Source organism: Solanum pennellii, chromosome 4, assembly GCF_001406875.1.
Source record: "Solanum pennellii chromosome 4, SPENNV200".
In the NCBI taxonomy this organism is placed as follows: domain Eukaryota; kingdom Viridiplantae; phylum Streptophyta; class Magnoliopsida; order Solanales; family Solanaceae; genus Solanum; species Solanum pennellii.
The window spans coordinates 59335234-59352714 of record NC_028640.1 but is presented as its reverse complement, the minus strand read 5'-3'; the positions used below and the strand labels follow the sequence as shown (position 1 = coordinate 59352714).

The 17481-nt window shown below is 34.1% G+C and overlaps 1 long non-coding RNA gene and 1 pseudogene across 4 annotated transcripts; one reads left to right on the top strand and one right to left on the bottom strand.

Moving 5' to 3' along the window:
• The window catches only part of LOC107016832, a 10654-nt pseudogene extending 7228 nt beyond the window's left edge, over window positions 1–3426 (bottom strand).
• A 3830-nt stretch (window positions 3427–7256) lies between these two features.
• LOC107016352 lies at window positions 7257–13533 on the top strand. 4 transcript variants are annotated; one of them, XR_003577724.1, is made up of 3 exons: window positions 7257–7365; window positions 7544–7817; window positions 8317–13533. It is a non-coding gene; the product is annotated as an uncharacterized LOC107016352 (long non-coding RNA). The 4 variants fall into 4 exon arrangements; XR_001456452.2 differs by having other exon boundaries at window positions 7263–7817; window positions 8317–8523; window positions 13205–13533; XR_003577725.1 differs by having other exon boundaries at window positions 7263–7817; window positions 8317–8523; window positions 9279–13533.
• Window positions 13534–17481: the final 3948 nt, after the last annotated feature.

Sequence of the window (17481 nt, the reverse complement as noted above, 5' to 3'; positions counted from 1 at the left end):
TATGTACTTACATTGTAAATCTGTTCCTAATCTATAAAGGATTCAGATATTTGTTTTGGGTTTGTAAAAGTCTAAATCAGTTAAGGCTAACTGATTTAGTGGGCAACATTGGTTTGTTGCTTAGTCAAATTCTAAGTCATCTAGAGTTAGGTGGTTTAGTGGGCGGTGTTGTATCCGCTTAGGCTCTTCAAGTAATAGGTAGATTACTTGATCGTGAGATTAATAACTTTTTCTCACATTGTTTGTAACCGGGTTTCGCTTTTGCTTGAGAAGATTAGTGAAGACGGTTGTAAATCCTGTGCAACAGGTCGTGGTTTTACTCCCTTGAGCAAGGAGGTTTCCACGTAAACTGCTTGTGTTGTGTTCTTTATATTGTTTAATCTTCCGCACTGTTCTTGCTGTGTCAAGGGACCTGGTCCGTTGACTGGTAGTGGTCGCACATATTCCATCATGACCGATAACAAAAACAACATATCGACCACCTGAAGAATCCTTGTCAATGGGCCATCTCAAGCCGCCCTGAACTTCTGAATCAAAAATGGAAGAACCAATAACATATTTAATTTCATTTATCTCCTCATCCTGTGAAAATGCAAAAAGTTACACTTCTAAGTCACAGCAATCGAATGAGAAATATCCTTGGCTACAAAGAAAGCATTAGTGGTTTTCTTCGGTTTAAATAAAATAAATTCATTCTAGAGGGAAACATAGATAAGTTCATTGAATATAACTTACTGATAAAATCATGTTTATTTTCTTGGTATATAGTATCAACCTCAGATCTGAACTCTTTCCAAGACAGCTCATATCTGCTACCACGTGACGTAATTTGTTCAACTCAATCTTAATAAAAAGGAATTCATGTCAAAGGAAGTCGTTTTGTTGAGGAATGATGGTGATAATTGCTGTTGCTTTTTCAGCCATTTAAATAAGTAGTTAATTAGATATTTTACAACCTACTTATAATGAAGTAGTAACTAACCTTATAGAGCTCAATCTTATTATAATCTTTGGTGACAGTACATTTGCAAAAACAGTTGAATTAGGTTGCAACCTATCAGAAAGCTACAAAAACAAAAAGATATATAGAGAGAGAGATAATGGAAACAATACAGTAGGAGGAAGACATTAAACTTGAAAATCAGATCCGTATGTGTTGGGTTTTATTTGCCTTGATTTCTTACTATAAATAGGTTTTCCTTTTCGGAAAAGATTTTGGATTGACTAATCCTTTTTCTGGTAGGAAAAGGTTTAGGACTCTATAAATATAGGCATGTTCCTTCTAACTTAATCAGCATTCTTTGAGAGTTTTTTGTTAGAGGGAGAAATTGTGGGTCACAAGCTTGATACGTTATCCCTTGTGTGAACCTCCCATGTATTCTGAGTGAATTGATAGAGGTTGTTTCCCTCTGTATTTTGTACGCTCATATTTATAGTGGATTGTTCATCTCCTTTGTGGACGTAGGTCGATTGACCGAACCACGTTAAATGTTTGTGTCTTTTGATATATTTCTCGTTGTCTTCTTATTCGTGATCTTTTGAGGTTTGCTTTGCTACCTTCCGCATTTACACCTGTTTATTTTCGGTCCTAACAAGTGGCATCAGTGCCAGATTCAATGATGGAGTCAGATTCAGTGGTTCGATAATCGATTATTGAACCAGGTTAGAAAGAGGTGTTCATCTTGGCGGGTGTAGTTTTAACCGCAACCTTTTTGACAGTAATGAAGATTTTGTTGGAGAAATTGTTTCAGAGAGGTTCTCTGTGTTGAGACATAAATTTTTCAAAGAAGATTATGGAAAGGAGAAGCAAGTTGTTGAAGATTAAGTAAAGAAGGTGGACAAATTTATTTTGTCAGAAATTGAGGCCAAGGGGGAGAATTTGTTGGGTTTTATTTGCCCTGATTTCTTACCATAAATAGGTTTTCCTTTTCGGAAAAGATTTTGGATTGACTAATTCTTTTTCTGGTAGGAAAAGGTTTAGGATTCTATAAATAGAAGTATGTTCCTTCTAACTTAATCAGCATTCACAATGTAGTCTTAAAGGCTTAGAGAATGTTTGGTTAGAGGGAGAAATTGTGGGTCACAAGCTTGATACGTTATCACTTGTGTGAACCTCCCATGTATTTTGAGTGAATTGGTAGAGGTTGTTTCCCTCTGTACTCTTATATTTATAGTGGATTGCTCATCTCCTTTGTGGACGTAGGTCGATTGACCGGACCACGTTAAATGTTTGTGTCTCGTTGTCTTCTTATTCGTGGTCTTTTGAGGTTTGCTTTGCTAGCTTCTGCATTTACACCTGCTTATTTTCGGTCCTAACAATATGTAGTACAATTCTTTCCCTTTCACATATTCTAGCCCAAGTTTCTCAACAACTCGGTGTTCTATGTATTCATATATGCAGTAGGAGAATTTGCATCAAAAATCCGTTTCATTTTTCCCACAGTTACTTCACTCAATGGAGTAGTTTCCAAGGATTCTTCACAAATTGAGGAATTCCTGCACGCATGCAGTTTGATTCAAAGGGTACAAACAAATATTGAATTCAAATGACACATTGTTGTTATAAATTCCTAATATGATGATAAAACTTAATTTGTGATTAGAAGAAGACGTACCTATAAAAGATAATTTTCTCCAAACGAGCAACTACAGACGGCTTTACTTGTGGCATATCAGCTTCCTCCATCTCACGCTTCATATGTTGAAATGATAAAAATAAATCCTCTTTCACACTTGCAGCAACCAAAAGCCATGGTGTATCGATAAACTCGTTCCTTATTCCTTTACTGCAACCTAGAAAAGCATAAATACTGAAGGAAAACTGAAATAATTAACATGATCAGAAGCATAAATCTAATGTGAATTTATGAATCTAATTTGTATATTCAACTATTAACATCACTGTCTGTCGCTCACAATTCAATTAAATTCAATATAGGGTTGTGCACAAATCGAATATGCAGACAATTAGAAGTTGATCAAATTACAGATACATATCTAAAACTACTCGGTACCTTCCATTAGAACCAACAATAGAGCTTCTTTGTCTGAATTTTGATCGAAGCAGTATGCAGAAAACGGTTGGAGGCTGACAAGAGACGAAAATCGAGAATAATCAGCTAAGCCAACGGAGAACAATTTTGAAACAGCAGATTTTCTGTAAACAATTGTCTTTCCTCTTAAATTTTTCTGCTCCCCAAACGACTTCAGATTAAGGCTCTTTCTGAAGTTATTAGGAGTCAGAAAATTCGGGGCCGGAGTTGGATTCAACAACGAAAATCTCTTTGTTTGCCTGTTGTGTGGCGGAATTTAAGACATTATATTTGATCAGTTGCTCAAAATAGAGTTGCTCTGTTTTCTCAACATTTTGGCGCTATAAATAATAGTCATGTTAAACTGCTTGCTGGAATACTTGAACAGACACATTATTATTATATTAATGAGCATTATGACACCTTGGAGCTTCTACTAATTACACTTCATTCAATTGCGACTACTAAATTTTATTTTATTTTAAAAGCTAAAAAGTTCATTTAACATCAAACATTATAGTGTATCAAATATGCTTCTATTGGACAGTTCAAATGATTTTCGATATTGCTGCTGCATGGAATTGTAACATGTGTTGGGTACTTCGATCCTAACAATATAATCTCGACATTCGAATCTGATCCCGACCTAAAAGAAAATTAGAACATATTTTATGGACATAGCGAACACTCCTAATTGTTTACTACCCATAAAACTTGCCTCTTGTAATTTTCTCGAGATTTTTTAAGACCTTCACTTGGAAGCAAACGTGAAGCATTAAAACAAAATTTCAACTTTACCTTTTAAAACCTTAGTATAAATACTCGACGGACTTCACGTTATCAACTCCTTCTTTACACTTAAGCAAATTAAATCTGTTATGCGAAATTCGAGATAATACGAGAAAATATAAACGCGAAAAACAAAGACAACAGATTTACGTGGTTCACCAATAAATTGGCTACGTCCACGGGGAAGAGGGGGAGCAGTTTTATTATGGAGAGGCAAGAACAGAATTACAGAATAGGGTTTGCCATAGCGTCTATATATAGTGCTAAGCTACGCCCTAACAGGCTTGGGCCCAACATTCCACCAATAACAGCGAGACCCCCGTCCTTTCTGTTTGTAACGGGTCCGATTCAAGGCATTCAACAAAATCTGTGTATTATATACGACCCTGCAAGTTGATGGATTTGTCCCATTCAAATCATCATTATCTATATTCCAAAATTTATGTGAAGTGAACAGAGCAGAGTCTACGCAACAGAGCTCAAGAAAGCGAGGTAGAAAAACTAAGAATTTCAATAAAAATATCAAGATAAATTTTGAAATCGATACACACTTCCGCAAACTCTTAGATTGTTACTCCGTTTGCTTGCTAAACACCCTTTTTAATTTAATGTGTCGAAATTGGTTGATAAGCAAATCTTAATTTGATATTTGAAATTTATTTACCCTTGTTACCATATATCTACGATGAATTAGGACACAATTTGATTTCGTAATTGAATTCTTTCCTATACCACCCAGTTGGTTCCGAAGGGCAAATGAACACATGTTCTAGTTCAAAATAGCCCCAAAGCATGTAAACTCATATTTTATCGATTTTCGTGTGCTACAGTTCATAGATTTTTGCGATCCAGAATTCCGAATTGTTTTTTGTAAAAAGTTTTAATGCACGACCGTTAAGACCTTAGTAATGGAGCCAGTGGGTCCTGATGGGCAAACATGCGCATTTTGAAGTTCATAATAGCCCCAAAGCACGTAAATCTAGATTTTGCCGATTTTCGTGTGCTATAGTCCATGTGTCTTTTTTGTGATCCAGAATTTTGTATTGTTTTTTGTCGAAAATTTTCATGGTCGTCTGTTAATACCTTAGTAATGGTGTCAATTGGTCCCGAGGGGCAAATAGACGCATTTTCAAGTTTAAAATAGTCCCAAAGCAGATAAACTTTAGTCCGTGGATTTTTGGTGATCCGAAGTTCCAGCTTGCTTTGGCCGAAATTTTTCATGTACACCCGTTAATACCTTAATAATGGAGCCAGTAGATCTCGAGGGGCAAACAGATGAATTTTATTTTCAAAATATCCCAAAGCAGGTAAACCCATATTTTGCCAATTTTCATGTGTTATAGTCCCTGAATTTTGGTTATTCGAAATTCCAACTTTTTTTTTTGTTGAAATTTTTCATGGACGTCTGTTAAGAACTTAGTAATAGATCTAGTTGGTCCAGATGGGAAAACGAGCGCATTTTCAAGTTCAATATATCCCCAAATCATGTAAACCCAGATTTTATCTATTTTCGTGTGCTATAGTACATGATTTTTTTGTGATCAAGAATTCTGACTTATTTTTTATTGAAAATTTTCATGTATGACCCTTAATACCTTGGTAATGGAGCAAGTTGGTTACGATGGGCGAATAGGCGCATTTTCTAGTTCAAACGATCCCCAAAGTAGGTAAACCCAGATTTTGCTGATTTTCGTGTGCTATAATCCATGAATTTTTGGTGATCTAAAACTCTGACTTGTTTTTGGCGTAAATTATTCATGAACGTCCGTTAAGATCTTAGTAAAGCTCTAGTCCGAGGGGCAAACAGACATATTTTCAAGTTCATAATAGTCACAAAGTAGGTAAACTCAAATTTTATCGATTTTCGTGATTAAAGTCCATGAATTCTTGGTGATTTAGACTTTCGACTTGTTTTGACTGAATTTTTTCATGGACATCCGTTAAGACCTTAGTAATGGATACAGTTGGTCTCGAAGGGCAAAAACGACATTTTCAAGTTCAAATGAGCCCCAAAACAGGTAAAGCCAGATTTTATCGATTTTGTGTGCTATAGTCCATGGATTACTCAAGGTAATGGACATATAGGCCAATCAAGATCATTATAAGTTTGATCAAAGCAGGGGTGTATATGATCGAGTTCGTTCGAGTTTTTTAAATATCAAATCAAACTATTAGTGTCAAATTGTTAAACTTATAAACCAAACTAAACTAGTATAACTTGGACTTTTTGGGGGTTTTCAACCTAGGGTTTTTCAAATATTAAACCAAGTCATTTGTGTCGAGTTTTAAATTTTTTAATCAAACCAAACTAATAAACCTCATATTTTTTCGTGTTTTTGAATTTTTCCGATAAAGTATTCATATAAACATATAATTAATTTGTACTCCAAATATTTATTTAGTCCAACGAAAATACAATCATCTAAGGCGTTTCTTAAGAAAATAACAAAAAATATGAGATGAGTGATGACACTAAAATATTCACAAAAAATAGTAATGAAATTGTGTAAAATAAAAATTACAAATTAATAAGTCATAATTTAAAAGTACCAAATTATGCTAAAATAAGTTTAATAAATATTAAGTACATTAGTATTTTAATATAATTTTGTATATAATTAGTATATTTTACGAATATTCGAAAGTCATCCCAAGAGATTTTCTTTCTTAATTAAATATCTTATTAAGTTAGTTTAGTTTAAAGTAATGATTATAGTTTTGAATAAATTGGTTTATAACTAAATGGAAAGAAGATCCGAAATATATCCGAACTTCAATCAAAATTTTGCTACGATACCAAACGTTGGAAATGACTTTTTACCCATGCACTATTTATAAGTCCCACGTGGACATAAAAAATATTGCATAACTATAAATAGTAATATGTCCACGTGGACGCATATATACCTTTAAAATACACTATTAAATAGTTGATGGGGGTAAAAGCTCCTCCATAAACTTTGGTATCATAACAATTTCGATCAACGTTGAAATTTTTTTCACTCTTTTCACTAAGTAAGTTAATTGACTCAATTCGGCTAAGTTTGCAATTTAATTGGGCGTTTTCCTAAATTGCAAAATTAGCCAATTCTTTTTGAGACCATAAACAGGCCATTCACGAGTAGAGCCCAATTCTAACAATCAACAAACACCCACCGACCCAACCTACCATTTTCAGCCCAACAAGTTCATCAGCAAAAGCCAAAATAAACATTTCCCAACGTTCATCATGTAAAGGAGATTGGAAAATACATCAATGTGACTTAACCTACTCATTAACTAGTTTGTTAGAAGTTAGTTAATGGTAATTACAAATTAAGCTAATTAGTCAGAATTAGTTTATTAGAAAGTTAGTTAGGAATGTGTGCAAAGCATGTGCTGTTAGCTGCGTGTATAAAAGGACAACTCATTGTATTCAGTTAATCAATCAATGAAAATATCTTCATTCTTCTATTCTCTTCTAAATTCTCCCTGCGTATCTTCATTGTTAGGATATTACTTTATTCAACTTCACATGGTATCAGAGCTTCAACAAGAGCAAATCGTGGGGATCTTCACCTGAACTTTATTTGTTCTTCACTGCGTTTTTCTTTCACTATGTTATTTTCTTTAGATTTCTAGCTCTTTTTCATGCCAGAATCAGTATCAATGGGGGACAATGCTTCCGTGACTGTTGCTACTACCGTCGATTATGATCATCCTCTTTTTTTTGTATCCATCAGATGCTCCTGGCTCTTTTTCAATTGGAATCATGTTGACTGGCTCGGACAATTATACGCTGTGGAGCAGAGCTGTAAAGCTTGCTTTGCTAGGAAGAAACAACTTGGCCTTCATTGGTGGTTCAGTAAAGAGAGCTCCATTTTCATGTGATTTGGCCAAATTGTGGGATCGATGCAATGCCATTGTGGTATCTTGGCTCATGAGCAATGTAAGCAAGGATCTCCTCAGTGGTGTTTACATTCCAACTACACAAAGAGATTTTCACTTTTGTTAAAGGTACATCTTCAGTTTCTGTGTATTACTCTAGACTCAAGGATCTATGAGATGATTATGACTCAATTATGCTTCCCCTTCATGTGATTTCCCTAAATCTAGAGAGTTTATTGAACATTTACAACATCAGAGGGTATTATAGTTTTTAATGGGCTTAAATGATACTTATAATCAAGCTAGAAGTTAGATTTTAATGATGCGATACGTAACTTCTGTTAATCAAGTCTATTCAATGGTGAATCAAGATGAATCTCAAAGGTAGTTGCAGGATCCAATAGAATAGAGGCTTCTAATCCTACGACTATGTATAGTTCTAGATCTGGTGATGATCACTCTAAATAGAAGAGGAGTTTCACTGGAAATTCTTTTTGTGATTTCTGTCATCTATGAGGTCACACAAAGGCTTGATTGTAATAAGTTGAAGAAGTGTATCACTGTTATCTTACTGGTCATGTGAAAGGAGATTGTTATAGATTAATTGGATATCCATCTGATTTTACAGGGAAAAGGAGACCTAATGCAGTGACTGGTTCCATTTATGGCAGTGTTCCTATGCAGATGTACACTAGGCCTGATTACTCACAGTCTCAATATATGCAACCATAGCTAGGGATGATAACATCACACATGTAAACTACAAGTGCTTCAGGCAGTAGAGATTCACATGCTACTGGGCAGGGCAATCTAAGTGGCAGTGCTCACATGACAGGTAATTTTTCTTCTTCTCAGCCAACCTCTGTTAAATGGAAATAGATACAGGGGGACTCTAATCACATGATAGGATATCATACACACTTACTGGATAAAGGACTGATAGAAAATGCAGGCTAGGGGAATCAGCCAGAGTTTCACATATAGGAAATTATCATCTAGGTGGAGGTGTTATTCCAACATGTTCTGTTTGTGCAGATTTCAAGTTTAATATTATGTCATTTTCTCAAATGACAAAGGACTTAAATTGTTGTGCAACGTTTTATCCACATTGTTGTGTTATACATGACTCATTTGGGATGGTGAGGGAGATTTGTAAAGAAGAGGAAGGGCTCTACACTATGTTCTCGCATGCTGGAATTAGGGGGCAAACTTTAACAAATGTTATGCAGTATACTATGAGGCAGATGCTAGTATTTGGCATCAAAGACTATGTCATGTTCCTATGGAAGTTCTTAAAAGATACCTATGTTTCAAGATCTTAGTAATAATAGCTCTTTTGCTTTGAATTATTGTGAGATATGTCCCCTTGCAAGGTAAACTAGAATGCATTTTCCACATAGTTTGAGTAGGTCTACTACTAGCTTTCAGTTACTACATGTTGATGTATGGGGACCATAGAAATGGGAAACATATGATGGAATTCTAACCATTGTTAATGATCATACAATATGGACTTGGTTTTTTTTAATGAGACTTAAGTCTAATGTATTGATGTTGTTAAAAAACTTCTTTGTTGAAATAAAAACACAGTTTGGTGAAAAAGTTCAAAGGTGAGATCTGATAATGGTGGAGAATGCTTTAGCCACGCATGCACAAAATTGTTTCAAGATTACGGTATTGCACATGATATTTCTTGTCCATACACACCACAAAAAAATGATGTGGTGGAGAGAAGACACATACATATCTTAGAAACAGCCAGGGCCATTAAGTTTCAGAGTTGTTATTTGTAGTTTTGATGATATGACAAACTCAGGGACCTTGTAAAGGTATCAGGTTCTCAACATGAGTTTTGATGATGTCACAAACTCAGGGAGCTTGTAAAGGTACCAGGCTGCCAACATGAATAGTCTGTTGACTTCCAGCTGGAGAAGGTACAGAAAGTGGGTGCACATTTTCCAACGGCATTAGAAAAGTCAGACCTTTCCAACCAATGGCAAGAGTTTAAGAAAAGGGACTTGTCTATACAATGTCACTTTCCTAAACATCATTCCTTAGTTTTTGCAACTTGAAAAAGTACTCTCAAGAACACTTGCAAATGTTATAGAAAATTAACGTGAAGAATTATTCAACAACAACTGAAAACTCAGGAGCATATCGTGTAGTATTTTGAGAATATATTCTTTTGGTCTTACATTGTAAACTATTCCTAAATCTATAAAGGAATCAGTGTGATGGTGTCGAAATTCTAAGTTGTCTAGAAGGGATAACTTAGTGGGTAGAATAACTTCTACTTAGGCTTATCAAGCAATAGAGTCATTGCTTGAACGTGAGATAAAAAACTTTTTCTCACATTTGTGTAACTAGTTTTACGTTTGCTTGCAAAAATTAGTGAAATAGTTGTGAGAATCCTGTAAGACAGGTCGTGGTTTTACTCCCTTAAGCAAGGAGGTTTACACATAAAATTGATGTGTTGTTAAACTGCATTTACTTTCTATTCATACTTGTTTGTGTGTCAAGGGACCTGGTCCATTGTCTGATAAGTGGACGCATATATTCTAACAAGAGTGTCTTACCAAATAAGTTTTGGGGTTTGTATATTGAGTCTATTGTATATGTTCTCAATAGGATTCCTTCAACTATATTGAATAGAAAATCACCTTTTCAGATGTTGTACCACAACCTTCCTTCTTCTGCATTTAAGTGTCATTGGTTGCTTGTGTTTGCCACTAACCTTACTCAGAAGGATAAGTTCAATCCTAGAGTTGTGAAAGTTGTATTACTTGAAAGGGGTATAAGTTGTATGATCTTGAAACCAGATTCTTGTTTGTTAGCAGAGATGTACTGTTCATGGAAAATTCATTTCCTTTTCAAAAACAAAAATAGATCCACAACATACCACTCACTTCTCCTATGATGACTTAATTCATCATTAACACATTCTAGTGAATGATTTATTCAGTTTCCTAGTGAAGTGGTTCCGCAGCAATAGGTGTTGGAAATATAGAAATTGAGCCCCCATCTGAAATTGTGCCATACAATGTAGAACTTGAGCCTCCATCTGAAGTTGTGCCAGATAATTTACCTGCAGGTGAGAGTAGTAGGTCATCCAAAGGTACAAAACCTCCTATCTGGAACAAGGAGTATGTGCTAAGGCTGGCTCTGACACCATAACCTATAATGGTTTATCCACAAACTATCAAAGATTTATAGCTAAGTTCTTCATAGATACTGAACCTGACAACTATTCAGAAGTTTCTAGTAATGATAGATGGATACTTTCCATGAAGAATGAAATACAAGCTTTGGAGGACAACAAGACCTGAGAGATTATCACACTTCCTCAGGGCAAATAGGTTGTAGGTTGTAGATGGGTGTACAAAATCAAATATAAAGCAGATGGTGAAGTAGAAAGGTTTAAGGCCAGACTTGTAGCAAAGGGTTATAGTCAAAAGGAAGGATTGGATTATCAGGAAACCTTTTTCCTTGTGGTCACGATGGGCATTGTCAGGGCTGTTACTTAGGCTGCAACCAAGGGGTGGAAATTATATTAAATGGATGTGCATAATGCATTCCTACAAGGAGATCTATATGAAGAAGAAGTATGTATGACCATTCCATAAGTTTTTTCAAGACAAAAGAGGACTGATGCAAAAGTGCAGGCTAAAAATCCTTGTATGGGCTCAAGCAAGCCTCTAGACTATGGAACATAAAACTCACCAATGCCTTAACTTCACTGGTTTTAACCAAAGCACAAGGGACTACTCTTTGTTCACTAAGATGGATGGTGACAAGATTGTACTAGTTATGGTCTATGTGGATGACTTCTTACTTACAGGAAATGATCACTCTATAATTCAACACACCAAAGAAACACTACACACAACTTTTAAGATCAAGGACTTGGGAGAACTTAGGTACTTCTTGCGTATTGAGTTTACAAGAAGTAATGAGGGGATATTGATGCATCAAGAAAATATTCTCTAGAGTTAATAGCCGACATGGGACTTGCTGGTGCCAAAACTATCACAACTCCTATGGATCAGAATAAAAAACTCACTACAGTTGAGTTTGATCAACATGTGTCGTCAAATTCTGAGGACTTGGTGCTAAAGTATCCTATTGGATATCAAAAACTTATCGGGAGGCTTCTATATCTCACTAATACCAGACCAAACATTGCTTTTGTTGTACAGAGTTTGAGTCAATTTATGCATTCCCCCAAAAAGTGTCATATGGAAGCAACCATGAGACTAGTTAGGTATGCAAAACAGGGTTGGGAATAATGATGTCTGCCACTGTGATGATCTTCTGAAGTTGTATTCTGATGCTGATTGGGGTGCTTATATTAATAGCAGAAGTTCTATTTCTGCTTATCTAATACACTATGGCAATTCTCCTATTTCTTGGAAGTCTAAGAAGCAGGCCAGTCTCTAGGAGTTCGGTATAGGTAGAATACAGGGTCATGTCATCTTCAGTTGCAGAGGTAATTTGGATGACAGGATTGTTCAAGGAGCTTGGAGTAAATGTCAAACTTCCTGTCACTTTGTTTTTTCTGACAGCAAATCAGCCTTGCAAATAACTGCTAACCCTGTTTTTCATGACGAACTAAGCACATAGATATAGATTGTCATTTTACTAGAGAAAAATTCAAGAAGGTCTGATTGTCACTGCCTATTTGTATTCATCTGAGCAGCCTGCAGACTTGTTCACTAACGGTCTTGGGAGAGCCTCACATACTTATTTGATGTCCAAGCTGGGAATGAAGAATGTCTTCATAGCTCCAAGCTTGAGAGGGAGTGTAAAGGAGATTGGAAAATGCATCAATGTGCCTTAGTCTACACATTACCTAGTTTGTTAGAAGCTAGTTAATGGTAATTACAAATTAAGCTAATTAGTCAAAATTAGTTTGTCATAAAGTTAGTTAGGAATGAGTGTAAAGCATGTGTTGTTAGCTGCGGGCATAAAAGGACAACTCATTGTATTCAGTTAAATCAATCAATGAAAATACTTCTCTCTGCGTATCTTCATTGTTAGGATGTTAATTCATCAAACTTCACACATCAGCAAAAGCAGCGTAAAAAAATTCATAGAAATTCAAATTTCTTATCCCAACTTTACTACCCTCCTGAATTCTACCTCTATATAAACCCCCTTCTCTCATCATTCTAAGGGGTTAAAAAATTGAAATTAGGAACCTTTGTTAGTCGAATTTCTTGTGTGGTAGTGGAAAGTTCTTGCTCATCTCGTAGTCTCGTATTGCAGAGGCATATTTTCTTTACTTTTTCACCTTTTTCTATTTAATTTGAACGATATGAGTTGTTGTATGTAAAATGGTGAATCTCAAAATGGTCGAATGTTGGTTTGATTGTGATCTTGAGTGCACTGGTTGTAGAGTTTATTTCTTCATTGTTTGTTACTAGTCTTGGATGCTTTTGATTCATAGTTATAGATTCTCTTCTATGTTAGCGTAATCTTGTAGGGTGATTTCTGTTCTCGCATATCTTGAATGCTAGGAGTTAGGAGTTGCATTTGAGGAGAGCCCGTGAGATTGAGTTTGTTAGGGCATCGAGTTCGAGGATCACTACAGATGGTGTTCCTGCTGTTGATGAGGGAATTACTGATGATGTCCCTGTTGCTGATCCGACGGGTTTCAAGAAATTGGACCACCCACCTCTTGATGGATCTAAAGTCTTCAATTTTACAAAAAAGATTATCAAATTAAAGTTAGGATTTTATTCAATCTTCAAGGGTTCTTTTCAACTATGATCCAATCAATTGTTTACTATATTTCTATTCATAAATGAAGTAATTATATGTTTTTTTAAAAGTTGAATTCGCATGATCCAACGCATGTCCATTATTTTTAGACTATGATCATATGATGAAGCTTATGAACTATGAAAGATGAATTTACGAACATATGCATGTTATTTATGAAATTATATAAATGATTCGAGGATGTTTTGAAAATAAAGCATCAATATTGTTGTTGTTGTTGCTGCCGCTGCTGATGTGAAGGTTTTCTCACATACTACTAAGAACATGATTGTGAAAAAGTTTTCTCACAAAATAATTCATAAGGTCAAAAGGTTTTCTCACGCAAGTTGAATCAAGATTAAGGAACTATTTTAAATAAAATTTAGCTTGGATTCATTCCTTAATTGTGTCTTTCTGTAGATGATGAAATGAATAAGATTAATGACTATTCCGTGGTATCAATATCGAGAGTACATTGAGATGGAGGCTCTCACGTTAGTAGAGGTTAGGTATCTAGTAGTAATCTCTTTATCCCATAAATACGTGCCATCATAGGATGATTATATCATATAAACATTAGTTAGTGAATCCACTTTAGCTCAGACTCAAATTTCTTACCTTGACAAGTAAGGACATATCTTTTCGATGTGGGATAAAACACTGGATTCCATATTATATCTCACATGGTCCATGTAGGTTACATGGTAAAAATCCCACAATAATAGACTAAGGTTACTTCTAAAGTATCTATCGAGTGATTGAAGGATGTTTAGCTTGCATTGACCATGATTATGATTTATGTTTTATAACCCTTTCATATTATGATTTAGCTTGGTCATTACATGTCATATATTGTCCTTTTTGGTATCATATCATAACTCTTATGCATTGCTATTATAGTTAGTACATTCCATAATGCATACTTGTGGCTACATTGTTTCTCTAATATAGGGTCACACGCTCCTACTTCTCATACTTGTGTCTAGTTTATCTCTTGGCGTTCAAGGATTGGTGAGTCCTTATGTTCCAAGGACCATGACACTTTTATAACTTTATTTCATTTCAGTTTTTTGACTTGCATGTGATGTACGGGTTAGGTCCCAATCACTTCTTTTTATGTAATGGATGACTTATTGATACTTATGTTAGAACTAGATTTAGGAACGTGCGTTGCACGTTTATCCCAAGATACTTCATATAAATTTTGTATCGTAAAATTTATCATTGTTTCGGTAGAAATTACATATATCTTCCTAGTAAAAATATTATATCTTTAATTATAAAATTGACTAAAAGTGCATAAAGTAAAAATAACTATCACACAAATTCAATATTCCAATGAAGATATTAAAATACAACATGATAGGTTAATGTATACAAAGCAACATGCCATAGTAAATTATCAATAATAATAACACAACAATAGAAAGTACGTTGTACAATAACAACAAGCAAGAAACATAAATGTTAAACTAAATAAATAAAAAGAGACGAGAAAAGAGAGCATAGAGATTTTCTCATTTTTTTTCAATTGGTTTAAGTTTATATATTATTGTGTGAAATGTCACTATTTATTATTGGATAACATTGAGAAATACAAAGAGTTGTCATAAATAAATATTAATCCATTTGAGATTATCGATGAGAAATGAGAGTAATGAACATAATGAATATAATTAGTGAGAGTCACATACATTTACAAGTTGATGGTAAGTTATGTATGCTAATATGATGATTTACTATTTAATATTTAATATTAATATTTAATTTATTAAACAATTTATAAAATTTAAATGTACTGTATAAACAAAACTGTAATTTAAGAATAAAATATATAAAAGAATTCAAATATACTAAATCTGTAATGGAAAATCATTATGACTAAGTATTAAAAAATTTATATGAAAATACACCATTTAATCAAATACATTCTTAAAATAAAATTACAAATACAAAAAAAAAATATCAAATATGGGAGCAAGTTTAGCATAAGGCTACCAACAAAAATGCAAATTGAAGACATTCCTTTCCCTATTTTTAAAACATTCCTTTCCCTGTTTTTTATTAATAATGCAAATTGAAAAAAAGCTATAGTAATAAACATTCAACCTTTGACCATAAAAAAAAGTTAAAAGTTTTGGAAGAGAAGTTAACGAAAGCGACATTCAACTACATAAATGGAGGGGTCTTATCATAGTTCTAATCTCGGCAAATTACAAAAACAAATGCATCAAACTCCGATATTCTAGTAATTGAAGTGTTATTCATCCCTATAATAATATTACGCCTTGTAATCTTGACAGAAATCCTCTTTGCCTTGATATTTTCTTCACTTGATTAAAGCTTCTCTAGTCTTCCACACACAAAAATTGTATCACGTATAAATCTTTCTATGAAAATACTATTAGAAAGTTTTCATAGAAATATTTGTATTTATAGGGAAAAAATATAGTTTTGGAATATGAAGATTCACTTAGAAAGTTGAAAGGTCAAGTATTATTACAAATTAAAGACAAATATTAATTAAAAATATAAATTAATTTGGAAGATGAAACACATACATGTATCTATTCAAAGGGATAACTCTTATATTTTATTTTTGTTCTATTTAATTTACTCACATGTGTATACCAATTAAATAAAAATATTATAGAAATTCTACTATTTACTATTTAATTAATTATTTATTTAATAACATTTGAATTTAGCATAAGGGTAAAATTGTAATTCAACTTCTCTCTCATTTACGTCTTGATGCCTTGAAGTTCTGGCATGGACTAGCCGTTTATTTATTTTAGCTTCTTAGATACTCTTAGATTTAGTAATTTGAGGATAGTTGTTTTTGTGGTGATGACTTCCAGATTTTGGGAATAATAAGTATTAAATTTTAAACGTTATTTATTGGTTATATTAATGAGTTTTAAGCCTTCCGCATTATATTCTGTTTATTACGGTTGAAATATTGGTAAGAAATTGGGATTAGATTGGTTGGTTCGCTCACATAGGAGAATAAATGTGGGTACCACTCGCGGCTCGTTTTGGGTCGTGAACGCGCAAAAACCTGCTTCAGAGAGACATTAATTACAACTTACAAGTACGCAATCAAACTCAACCATTGTGAATCAGGTGAGCATTTTGTTTTTCAAATAATATGTATATCCATACGCCTATGCAGTTTGTGACAGAGCACTTTCAGTTGCTGATCTAAAACCTTGGTAGGATCAATCTGAACCTCAAGGGTTACTCATTTTTTCCCCTTGATTTGTTGACTTGGAGATTTATGTTAAACTTTCTAAGCCAATGGGATCACTGTGCCTTCCTATACCCGAGTTTCTTAATAGTATATCATGATAGGACTTAACAGTGAGTAATGAATTGTACATCCTTCCCACCCTAACGATTCAGGATATGGTTTTAATTCACTGATAGTCTCTCTGTCAGAAAATTTGAGTTAGTATATCCGAATTCACAGTCTTGTAGTCCCCTTCGAAATTTGATGCCCCAAAACTGCCCGTGATCTGCAAAATATGCATCTTTGTTGATGTACTTAAATTATTCTTATTTTTTCACCAAGTCATGAGTCATGAATTATGAAGTTGTTTTGTGTATGTTAAGGAAGATATAGCTTGTAACTTAGTTTATTCTCTACCCAACTTTAATTTTTTATTCTAAATCACCAACTTGTTTATTATACCTTCATATCATTATGCATTGTAGTTTGATGCTATTCAAATCAAATGTGTAGACTGGTGTGTTTACCATCAGACAAATCAAAGCTGCCACAAACAATTTTGACGCTGCAAATAAAATCGGGGAAGGTGGTTTTGGATCTGTCTACAAGGTTTATCCCAATCTTACATCTATCAAGCTTTCTACTTTATTATGTCAGCTATAACAGCTGGACATAAATAGTATGTATAACTGTCCTTCAATGTCTTTAACTCCTGCTTTTGTTCTTTGTTAATAATCATAAAAATTCAGAAATCTCATTAAGCCATATTATAATGAAGAGACAGAATGTGTTTTGGAGAAC